Source organism: Pelodiscus sinensis, chromosome 13, assembly GCF_049634645.1.
Source record: "Pelodiscus sinensis isolate JC-2024 chromosome 13, ASM4963464v1, whole genome shotgun sequence".
NCBI lineage: Eukaryota > Metazoa > Chordata > Testudines > Trionychidae > Pelodiscus > Pelodiscus sinensis.
This window is the reverse complement of record NC_134723.1, coordinates 45,054,472-45,065,591: the sequence shown is the minus strand read 5'-3', so window position 1 is coordinate 45,065,591 and position 11,120 is coordinate 45,054,472.

Genomic DNA, 11,120 nt, shown 5'->3' with positions numbered 1-11,120 from the left:
GCCCAAGTGGACTAGAGACCGGGAGAGTCCCTCCTCAAGGGTCTGCCTGTAAACGTGCGGAAAGAACAACTCTGTCCTTGCAGGAGACTTTTACTTGGGAGAAGGACATTGTGGGCCCCAGGCTGCTGGGAGTAAAACAGCATTAGCGTGTCTGACAATTTTCTAAGTCCAAAGACATTCCACCTCTCACGGGCCTCGTTATGGATTAATCACCCGACTGGAAGTCCGCTGAGGAAAGACCGAGAAACGAGATTAACCCAAGGAAAAAGGCTTGCCCAATCGGACAACAGCTGAGTGAGGCAGAAGCGATGGAAGAAACCCTTCTGTACTAGACCCGCGACCAGGAGGACCACTGGTCGTTCTTTAAGTGATAGACTAACACGGCGACCCCGCTGAGACTTTTTGACTGGAAAATGTTACTCTACAACCCTAAGGAAAGCCTCCTTTTTTGTCTCACCTCCGTAGAATTCCCTGTTCAGTGCTCTAGGAGGGTGCAAAAACGCTAAAGAAAAGCCACCTGGCCAGTATATTCGGTGGGCCTTTTTCATAAGGGTAGACACGTGCTGGGCCATACGATCCTCTACACCCGAGGAGCCTCGTAGGAGTTGGCACTGCTGGATTGGTTTCCGTGAGAGCAACCCGGGCCCCGTTCTGCTAGCATGCAGTAGACTGGCGTGGGAGGAATAAGGATGGGCTGGAGAAAGGTGGCGCTGGGGGCAGGAATGGGCAGTGTTATACTGGCAGTGGGAGCAAACAGTGAACAGTCCGGCGCTCGCAACGGGAGAAGGGTAAGTCCCTCCTACTGTGGGATGAAAAACAACCCCCTGCAACAGGGTGACCAGGGTTGTGCCCTTTCACGGAGCTGTTAGGCGGGGTAATTTGGCCATCTCATAGTGCAGCTTTTTAATCCCAATTGGGTTACAAGTCGGGATGTAAGAGGTTAACTGGTTACCCGGTGAGCAGGCAGGCCTTGCTTACAAGCTCAGTGGTTAACCAGCCCTAGTGGACCCCCGTGGCTACGCTGAAATCGGGACTGGAGCAGCCCCGACACCCCCGGCTGTACCGAGGGCGGGGCAGCACCTGCCGCCTGCGGGTGGTTCGCTGGCAAAACAAACCCTGTAACCGGTTCACTGCTGTGGGCGGTTTTGACATCCCTAGTTGACATCCCGGCCTGTCTCTAGGCAGAGGACGCTTGGAAGGGGGCCAGGCAAGTGTGTGGAGAAAGCTGAGCTGTAGCCTCTGCGTGAGCCAGGCAGCCGGGAAGGGGCGAGTTGCGGATCGTGCAAGGCAGAATTTTCCGACGCACTGAGCCCCCCGTGTTGCTTTGTGGATCCGGGTCTCACTCTCTGAGGGGGGCTTAGGAAACCCCCCACCCATTGGCAGCATCCCCCCAGCATACTAGGTGTTGTGAATCCTGTTCGGAGGAGCCCACCTCTCCCCATGTAGGGGCAGCCTAGGCACCTGACTCCGGGCTCGTGGGGTTCACCTGGTTGGCGCGGCAACGCCACAGCCCTTTGGTAGTTCTGGGCCTCGCTCTGGTCCTGGGCGCTGAGCCCGACCCAGGGGCGGTGGGTGTCAGAGGCAGGGGGAGGCAGCCCCGAGAAGGGGCCGTGTAGACAGCTCCTGGTGCAAGAGCCTTTTCTGCAAAACTGGCAGCTCATTAGGTATGCAAATGAGGCTCGGCGATATTCCACTGGTTGCCTCATTTGCATATTTCTCACGCAAGAAGCCGCAAGTGTAGACATAGCCTGAGAGTATAACAGAGCTGGATTTGGCCTGTAATTTCACTTTATCCTTTGTTTTAATGAGGCCATCAGTGGTAATGTAATTGCTGTTTCTAATCAGATTGAAAAAACAATTACTTTCAGGAATTCCCAGTTGGATCAAAAGGAAACAGACCAGCTGACATGGGCATGTATCGTGCAGGATGCTAATGTGAAGTAGTGGAGGTTTTTGTACACTGCTGTAGTCCTGTGTTCAAGCTGTTGTTACATTCAGGGCTTGCTGTATTGTGCTGTGTGTGATTCCTACTGTCCAAAGCACACGTAACTTTGTGTGTGTGCCTGCCTCAGTTTCCCCCAGGCACTGCAGTACTATCTGCATGAGGAGGGGAAGGCTGGGCATGACTCACTGGGGAAGTATGTCAGTCTCTCAGGTCCTGAGGACCAGGTGACAGCAAACACCCCTTTGGGCCTGGAAGCAGGGACAAAGGAGAGGTGGGGTTGACACCAGGCTGGGGAGTAGGGCCTGGGGGACGGGTCAGTCTTGAAGGGCTAGGAGGAGTGAAGGGGCTTAGGGCGGGAAAGAGGAGGGCCCAGGACCCCTTCTCCCCCAGGGGAATATGGGGCTGGGGCCATGTGGCCTCTTCCCTCCCCAGTGCTAGGGGCTGCGTGGTGGACTCTCCTGCCTCCCCTGGTGTCCAGGAAAGCCCATACCCACCCACTCCCCTGCCCTCCTGGTGGCTGGGGAAAGGTGTGCACACGGTGTGCTGATCCGCCTCCCTCTGGGGGGTGGGCCTTAGCAGAAGGGGCGGGGCTAGGGGTGGGCCTTAGCAGAAGGGGCGGGGCTGTACCCTCACCAACCGCCCAGGCATGCCACCTTGCCTCACTGCAGTGGTGCAAAACAACAGGAGAATCTCGCCCTTTCAAACTTGCCGAGTCAATGGAGGTGGCTTGATTTGGTCCTTCCAGCCTGTGAACCCTTAGCCGAGTGTGGTGAACACACATTTTGAAAAACCAGGACAGAATCATTGGAGGCTCAGAAACGAGCGTTGTCTGCACCAGCTGTTGCAAGCAGCTGTTCGGCGAGGCAGTCTCCAGCCTTAGAAAATTAGCCCGCTGATTAATGGACTGGGATTTCCCTTCCAACAACGTTTTCTTTTTAAATTCTAATTTATGCTGTAAACAAGCGGCACGTATTTGGTTCCAACAACAGCCATCAGGTGGGAAAGCAGACGGGTTCTTCATAAGGAAATTTGCAAACCTGAGTGGGGAAATAACGTACCTGCATAGGGGACTTTGATATTTCTTTATGGCCCTTCCCATCAAATGCAGAGCGTTGCTGGTGTTCACTGACATAGCTCCAGTTGAACTGCGACACCCATTTACCCCAGCATAGCTTCTCACACAAGAATATAAAATCCCGTTTAATCAGTTAAACAGCTAAATGTTATGTCTTGCTTAAATGGGGGTGGGCAGGGAGCGGTTCCAACTCAGCTGAGCCACTGGTTAACCGTAACCGGTAAGCATCATCCGGTAAGATGAACCATTCCCATCCGTATTCTCAACCAGGTCCACAGTTCAGTAACCAGTCGTTAAGCAGCATGTCAGCTCTGCAACATATCCCTGTGAACAAGGACAAATCAGAAGGGGGGAACTGTGATAGAGCTGACTGGCAGAATCTCTGGAGAGGGAAAATTAAGAGCCAGGAATTAGCTCTGCTTCTTGGCAGGAGACAAGAATGTCGACTTTGGGGGGACATCTAAACTATGTTCTATTTTCAAAAGAGGATATGCAAATTCTGCGGGAATTTGCATATCTTCCGGTCTCAAAGTGAAAGTAGTCTGGACATGTTTTTTTTCAGAAAAAAACAAACCCTTTTTCGAAAAAACCACATAAAACCTCATTTTTTAAGGAAGAGTGGTTTTGTCAAAAAAGTTCTTTCCCCCCGAAAAAACTGCGTCCAGACTACTTTCACTTCTGAAAGATACTTTTTCAAAAGTGAGAACGGAAGAAGATATGCAAATTCCCACGGAATTTGCATATCCTCTTTCGAAAATAGAACATAGTTTAGACATAGCCTGGCTGTCATTCTAGTTCTGGCCTGTATTTTGGGTACACTTTTCAAAAAGCATCTAAGTCCCATTGATTTCCATGGAGACTGAGCCTCCAATGTGATCTAGGCACTTTTGAAAAGGGGATTGTGGCTCCCAGACACTTGAGTGCTTGGAAAATCTGACTCGGCCTTTAAGCACTACGGACCAAATGTATCCCAAACACAATCCCGCACTGGAGAATTGCTGTGGCAGGCTGTTGAGGATGAATTTGGCCCATGGAGTCTGTTTGTCGGTGAGTACATGGAAGATATTTGTACATCAACTCCAGTGACCTTAGAAAAAGTTGCGAGAATAATTCCCGAGTGAACTCATAGGAGAGCGGAGCCTATCCACACTCAACCAGACAAAGAGATAACATGATCTATGGCTGGACAAGTTCAGATTGGACGTTATACGTTTTTAAGACTGAGGGCAGCTAACCACTGTGGTGGCTTCTCTATCACTGACAAGGTCTGCTCTGGGAATTATTTTGGGGAAGTCCTTTGGCCTGTGTGCTATAGAAGTTCAGACTAGATGAACACCATGGCCCCTCCTGGCCTTCAAATCGATGAATCTTTCTCCTGGGCCAGGTTTTCTGGGACTGTTGGCTATTACTCAGTTATTTCAATGGATTGGCTAAGGATGCTCAGCTTCACTTACTCACATCCAGCTGATTTCATCTCGCCGTAAACGTACGCATCTGCTGTAATATCACAGTTGCTGCTAAAGGGGAGGATGGTAACTTAGAAAAAGGATCTTCTGCCTTCTCACAGTAGCTTTTGCAGAGACCGTCTCACCTAGAACCTGGGTTCTACATGAATTCATAAATGTTAAAGAAAGAAAAACCAATGCCACAAAGATGATCGTCTGCTTATTAAAATAGTGCGCTCCAGGGGCAGGGAACAGGTCTTTGTGTTTGTGTGAGAGACACAAAGACCAGAACAAAGTGGACCAGATCCAGTTTGGGGCCTCTATGCTCTATAGTTACAGCCATAATAATCAGCCATAATAATCAGAACAGGTTGCTAGTAACCAAACACAACCCACAGCTGGTTATTCAGTAGCTTTATTGCACTAGTATTTATATTACACGGTGATGGGTGCTGAGAAAGAGTCGGTGGTCTCGACGCAGTTCCGACTGGATCAAAAATACCATCGTTTGCACCTTTGTTGGGGAGTGTCGCCACAAAAGCAAAGGTTGAAGCGGCATGCCAGCCACACGCAACTCTAGCATCTGCCCGTTCGTTCAGTCAGGAGAGCGACACTTTCACGAGGCAGCAGGGGGAGATGGCACAGCTCACAGCCCGGTCTGGCCCCTGTCACCAGCACAAAGTTCATGGCAAAGATTTAACCAGAGCAAAACAGCCCGAACGAGTTGGTTTTCTGACTTCCTCCCCATGGCCAGCCCATTCCAAAGTGTTGACGGGGCACGAAGGTGGTGCTACCTCAGAAAGATACCCAGTCCACGAGCAGAACATTGGAAGGTAGGATGGAGGAGCGTTACAATGGCTGCGGAGAGGACTTTGGACAACGGCAAGACGTTTGGCTGCTCAACTCCGGAAGGGTTGGTTTACGAGAAAAATCCATGAGAAACATCCCAAAATTGTTGTTAACACCCAAACACACGCAAAACCACCGCAGGGTAGAATTCCACAGTGTTCCTTAGGTTGTAATGTGCAGAGTTCAAAACTTGGTAGCTACAGGGATTCAAGACCCACTTTTTGGGTTGCAGAAAAGATGGCTTTGCGTCACAGCATGCCCGTGCAAAGGGAAAACGGGATCAGCATGCTACAGAAGAGACTTTCTGTCAGCAGGTATTACTATCACACTGCATTGTGCGGCGTGGGGCTACTCACCGGGCGTTACAGAGAACGACAGCGTAGGTATCGTTTTACCAAGGGATATATTACATCGGTCTCATCCTGGAGAAGAGGATGTCACACCCTCCCGCCGTACTGCTTATCTAGGCAAGAAACACCATATCCGTCAGGACAGAAACGCCCAGGACACGACCCCATGCTGAGACACACGGACACCATTCGACAGCCGGCCAGTTCCAGCTCGCGGTCTCCATCCTGGCAGAGTGGCCCACTCCCTGTCTCCCAAGGCCAAAAGGAACGTTGAAAACGGAGCGTTCCTCCTCAGCCCCCACCCCGCCACGCTGAAGCCAGCAGGAGCAAGTAGACTAGATCGTGGCTGGGGGCGTAAGGTGGGGGAGGGAGTAAGAACCAAGGGAGGGCAAGACAGAACGGCAGGCCTGGCCCTGCTGCCCAGTGGCTCCCGCTTGAGAGCCGCTCAGCAGAAGTAGGGCAGGGAAGGTGGAGGCTGTGGCAAATTAACCCACCTCCCCCGCGCAACCATGGAGCTCTGGCTGCCACGTACCCCGACACACCATGGTTCCCAGGTGCTTTCCCTGTGGTAAAGGGCTTCGTGTGGCCTGCCCCAGTGCAGCATTGGTGTTTAGATCGGCGCCTGTGCGTCTAACCCAGGGCTGGCCAAGATGCGGCCCGGGAGCTGAATCCGGCCTGCTGGCTGCACCTGGCCGCTTTCTACTTATATCCTGCTGCCCGAGCCACCGAGTTTCCAGGCTGCGGCTCAGGCAGCAGGATCCTATTTCAATGGCTCCTGATTGCAGCGCTACCCCAGAGCCACGAGCCCTTTAACTTGCCACCGCAATCCCAAAGTTGCGACCGGGCCAGGGGCCATGAGCCCTTTGCTGGGTTTTTAATTCAAAACCTCCAGCCTCAAACAACTCCGGGAGGAGACGAGTCCCCAGCCCCGCCTTTTCCACCACAAGCCCCGCCCCTTCCATGGAGGGAAGGGGTGGAGCCGGCCTGTGACCACATACTAAAATTCATTAAGTGGCGCCCGGGTGGAAATTATTGCCCACCCCTGTTCTAAACCCAGGCAGGGGCCCCCTCGGCCCTCACAACGCTCCACCAGTTCTGTGCAGAGCAGTGTGCAGGATTGGGGCCTTCGTGTGAGCGGCCTTGGGAACTGGGGAGAAATCTGGGCCCTGGCATGAGCCGTGGGCGTTTGGTTTTAAAAAATAAGAGAGCAGGCAGGCGGGAGGCGAACGGGAAAAGACGACCCGGGTTCGCGTTCCTGGAGCTAGCCGAGCTTCTGAAACGGCTGAAAGAAATAAAGGCCACTCAGGGCTTAGTTGGTGTGTAAAGCAGGATCCAACAGCCTTGCTCCCTCCTCTCCCTCCTGAGAGCCCGGATTTCTCTCAGGGTACGTCTAGACGACAGGCTTTTGTCGACAAAGAGCATCTAGACTACATCCAGTTCTGTCGACAAAGCAAGCTGCTTTGTTGACATGATAGTATAGATGCAAAGGACAGTGTAGATTCAATAACGCCGACAGAACTCTTGTAGAATGAGGTTTACCACCGTTGACAAAACTGCCGAGTTCTGCCCATGTTATATCAACAGAACTCAGTGGTAGTGTAGACGCAGGTATAGTTTTGTCAACAAAAGTCCAGTTTTGTCGACAAAACCCTGTAGTCTAGACACACCCTCACTGAGGGGGAACTGTCTGTAGGCGTCAGCCCAACTGAAACACCCTGGGTGCGTCTAGACTGGCAAGATTTTGCACAAAAGCAGCTGCTTTTGCGCAAAAACTTGCCAGCTGTCTACACTGGCCGCTTGAATTTGCGCAAGAACACTGACATTCTAATGTAAGAATTCAGTGCTTCTTGCGCAAATACTTTGATGCTCCTGCTCAGGGATAAGCCGTCTTCTACAAGAATACTTGTGCAAGAGGGCCAGTGTAGACAGGCACCTTAATTTTTTGGCCATTTTCGGAAGAAGTTTTTTTGACCATTTTAGCCATCGGGCTTTCTTGCGCAAAAGCATCCATGCCAATCTAGATGCTCTTTTGCGGAAATACTTTTAACGGAAAAACTTTTCCGTTAAAAGTATTTCCACAAAATCATGCCAGTCTAGACGCAGCCCCTTAGTCTATGTCTATGCTGCAATTTAAACACTTGCTAGCTGGGGGTGTGGGGTCTGTGCTCTAAGCGTAGCCCTGCTTTCAGGAGGCCGGAGGTACCTTAAATATCAATACTCTGTTGAGTGGTATTTGCTTTCAGACCTGTGTACGAGGAGCTGAGAAGCCCTTGCCGTTTGGGGCTACCATGAATTCTAGAAGCCCCCAGTTACTATCAGCCTGAGCACCAGTTAGTATCAGCTGAAGTGACCCTGTACGGTGCGCAGGGCCTGACAGAAACAGAGAAAAAGGCTGTTTGTGTTCAAAGCAAAGGATGGGTTGTAGCATGGCTCACTAAACATAGACTTCTAGAACACTAGAACTCGAAGTGACTTGGAGAGGTCATTGAGTCCAGTCTCCTGCCCTCACGACAGGATCAAGCACCATCTAAGATCATCCGGGACAGGTGTCGGTCTAACCTGCTCTTAAATATCTCCAGTGATGGAGATTCCACAACCTCCCATGGCAATTCACTAAGGCTCCATCTCAACGACAGGCTTCTTTTGGAAGAAGATTTTTTCGGAAGAGATCTTCCAAAAAAACTTCTTCCAAAAGAGAGCGTCCACAGTGCAAAAGTGCATCAAAAAAGCGATCTGCTTTTTCGAAAGAGAGCATCCAGACTGAATGGACGCTCTCTCGCATGTAAGCAGTGATTGCTCTGGATGGAATGGCCACCAAGGCACCTGTGATTTTTCCTCTTCTTCTGAAAGAACTCTCCCTTCCTGTCCACACAAGCAAAAAGGCTTCTTCCTCATAGAATGAGGATTACCAATGCTGGAAAAACTCCTCTGTTCTTACGATTTTCTTGCGGAAGAATGCAATTGCAGTGTGGACGTTCCTCAAGTTTTGTCAGAAAAACATCTGTTTTTTCCGACAAAACTCTGTAGTGTAGACATACCCTAAGAGGTGAAATTTACCCTGTGCTGCCGGCCAGCAGTGGGGGTGAATTTCATCCTAGAAGAAATTAAAGGAGTGAAAAATGTCTTAAACCGAACAGGCAAGAAATACTCCAGCTATACAAAGATGGTTGAAATCTTCCTCTACCAGGCTCCTACTACACTCAAGTGAGAGAGGTCCTGGGCATTCAGACCGCCTTGCCAAAAAAGCCTGCAAGTAGCCAACAGGCTAGAGTGGGACAGAAAAGAAAAAGGCTTCACTCCTGCTGTTCTGAGGACTCTTTTCTGACTAGGAACCGAGAAACACCCGTAAAATGAGACGAGAAAGTGCTGCAGTAGGGAACTCACCCATCCAGGGCGGAATGGATCTTTTGTAGCACAAGCTCCATAACTCACCTCAGCAGAGAAACCAGGAGATTGGTACTCACAGCTGGACATTCCGATCCCCGGGTATAAATAAGGAACAATACTATTGCAGCCAGTCAGAACACACGGGTTTCATACCAGTGAGGCTGTCCTCAGAACAGGAGGAGTGAAGCCTTTTTCTTTTCTGTCCCACTCTAGCCTGTTGGCTACTTGCAGGCTTTTTTGGCAAGGCAGTCTGAATGCCCAGGACCTCTCTCACTTGAGTGTAGTAGGAGCCTGGTGGAGGAAGATTTCAACCATATTTGTATAGATGGAGTGTTTCTTGCCCGTTCGGTTTAAGACATTTTTCACTCCTTTAACGCAACAGTTGGATATTTTTCCCCTTTTGATTCTAGCCTTTTAAAAACACCCTGCTGTTCACTTTTCAGGAAAGATAACTGCTGAGTAGATTTTTTTAAGCATTTAAGCTGTGAGCCCCAAAACATGCAAAGGCACCCGTACAATACAGTGCAAGGACTCCCGCCACCTTCACCTGAAATTTGCAGCCCCTTTTGGCCAGGAACCAAGACCAACTGTCTTGGCTCCACAACCAAAAATGTCCTGAGGTCCTAGCCCAAGTGCATATGCTGTCCGCTGGGCTCTGAAGACCACTGACCTATGCTGCTGTTGGCCTTCCCCAGGGCAGCAAGCTCCAGTTTCCGATTTAAAAGTTCCCTCTGCTTTAAATGTGTGCAAGCAGGATTTTGATATGTTGTTCCCCAAGCAAATACTTAGTTGAACAAAAATAACATACCAAAGAATGTTGAAAATAAGCGTCGTATTGTTCTGCCTCTCCTTGCTTTTCGCCTAAGCAGTGTGTAGGAGGCATGTTAGTGGATCCTGCGAAAGTAGGGCACCGCGCCACCCTCTGTCCTTTGTTCGGAGCTGTGTTTGCACATTTCCTACGGAAGAACAGGGGTGTCGTGAGCAAGACACTAAAAGTCATTCTTCTGCTCTATTCTGCACTGATTAGGCCTCAGTCAGAGTATTGTGTCCAGTTCTGGGCACCGCATTTCAAGAAAGATGTGGAGAAATTGGAGAGGGTCCAGAGAAGAGCAACAAGAATGATGAAAGGTCTAGAGAACATGAGCTGTGAGGGGAGACTGAAAAGAATGGGGCTTGTTTAGTTTGGAAAAGAGAAGTCTGAGAGGGGACACAATAGCAGTTTTCAAGTATCTAAAAGGATGTTATAAGGAGGGAGAAGAATTGTTGTCCTTGGCCTCTGATGATAGGACGAGAAGCAACGGGCTTAAATTGCAGAGGGAGGTTTAGGTTGGATATTAGGAAAAAAATTCCTAAATGTCAGGGTGGTGAAACACTGGAATAAATTGCCTCAGGGCCTTGTGGAATCTCCATCACTGGAGATATTTAAGAGCAGGTTGGATAGAATCTGTCAGGGATGAGTACTGGTTCCTGCTGTGAGGATTCTATGGAGTGCACCAAGACATCCCCAACGGGCTAGGATTCAGAGCCGGACTGGCTGACGGCCTCGCAAGGGGCCTCATGGGAAGTCAGCAGCAGAACCAGCTGGAACACATGCAGATTTTGTGCCCCCTAATACCAAACGTACTGCCCTTGCGTGCTGCCTTTTGCCAAGGCATCCCCTCAGGAGGCAGGGCAGCGGCCCGATGTAGGTTGTCGCGTGCCACAGTGAGGCGAAGCAAAGTTAGCATATCCAGAACCAACCTGCTGGGGGCTGCTTTGAGTCAGTCACCTCTGAGTCCAGGGTAATTTAGTTGTTGGTAGGCTCGGCCCAGGAATAGCCCCAGGAGGCAACTTCTCAGACACTATCCCACCACACGATTCCAGTCGCCGCCTTCCTCTCTTCCCTGGCTGGCTGGTATGTTGGCTCCGCCCCCTTTCCTGCCCACCTGCTCTGGTGGGCAGGAAATAACAAGTCCCTACGCTTGGGTCCCCAGACCTAAGATGCAGTTGCCTTGCAAGGTGGGAGGCCAGGTCTTACTCCCTTGTGTGAGGGTGTAGTCACAATCTCATTCTAACTGTTTACGGTCCAC